The sequence below is a fragment of the Zingiber officinale genome, chromosome 2A, assembly GCF_018446385.1.
Source record: "Zingiber officinale cultivar Zhangliang chromosome 2A, Zo_v1.1, whole genome shotgun sequence".
Taxonomy (NCBI): Eukaryota; Viridiplantae; Streptophyta; class Magnoliopsida; order Zingiberales; family Zingiberaceae; genus Zingiber; species Zingiber officinale.
In genome coordinates, this window is record NC_055988.1 from 160,515,953 (window position 1) to 160,517,478 (window position 1,526).

A 1,526-nucleotide genomic window follows, 5' to 3' on the forward strand; every position below is an offset into this window, starting at 1 on the left:
CTAGCCATGAGCTCATAAGGGGAAACCAAATCACTATGAATTTCTCCTATCTTTTCCTTTTCCTTTTTTTTTTTTTTTTAATGTTTTCCCCCCTTTTTATAATTGATCTTTTTCCATCTTCAATTTTTCCACTCTACTATCCACCTACTAAAGTAAACATAATAACAAAAGGCGATTTACTCATCTCACAGTCTCCGTCAATTCATCCCTAGGCTAACACAGAAGAGGTAAATCATGGACGACTACTAGCCTTGGGTAATTGAATATCGCATGAGGAAGGATAAATACCCGACTACTAACTGAAATTTGACCCCAGACCTCATGATGACAATACCACCAAACGTTAGTCAACTGTTCGTCCCAAGGAGACACCCACTAAAGTAAACATAATCATTATGTTAAAAATATCAATACTTAATCCTTCTTAAAAAAAACCTTTATTTAATTTGTAGGATAAAATCTTACATTGTTCTCTGAGATTGTACTATTAACCATCGAACTTTTAATATTTTTTTTTTTCTAAAATGTGTTCTTTATCCATCATCATGTAAAACATGAATAGATAATGGTGTGTTTTACCTTCTCCGTATTGACCCTGAGATGGATTGACGGGAGCGCTGAGGTAAATGTATTCGTCTTTTGTCGTCATGAATAGATAATGATATGTTTTCTCCTAAATAAAAGATTTAAAAAAAGTGTATGAGTGTGTCAGCATTAAAGTTATAAAGAATATATAAATTCACAATGAAAATATCATAACTAAAATTATAATATTAACAAAACATATAACATAGTTAAAACCCACTTTTAAATTCATGCCGGTTAAAATAATTTCAATCGACTAGTTTAATATTCTAAATTTAAATCTTGTATTGTTTAAATAAAAACTTTTTCATACAAGTCGACTAATGAGTATATTGATTGGATTGAACTGTGATTGATTAAAAGTCAAGTTTGTGACTTTATTCAAATGAGTCGATTTATGTGGACCATAATGTTTTTATAAACAATTTGAATCGACTGAAGATAATAGTTGGTAATACACATGCATACTCCATAATTCATAATAATACCACACAGTTTTAAAGCAACTTTGATTAAAAAAACAATTATACCTTTAGAATAATATATTTGTAAAAGATAATAACTTTAATTAAAATTACTCTAATTAAGGTAATATATCTGGTGGATACCTCCACCTCACTCTAAGACCACACATAGAGGGTGACAATTTTATTATAATAGGACATTAATTGATTAATTTTTAGTCAGCGCATTTTCTCGAAGAAAAAAATTTCTTCCACCTTCTAGTCATTTGACAATTGACTATAAGCATGATTCTGTGATTTACCTATCTTCACATAACCTGGAGATGGGCTGCGAGGAGCTTCTGGGATGAGTATAATCATCTTTTTACTACAATTGGTTAAAGTATGCAACTTCCTTCGAGTTTAAATCTGGTAGAACTTTTGTCTACTCTTATGATCTGCACTAAAACATACACGCCAATAGTTCCCGTCCTCATG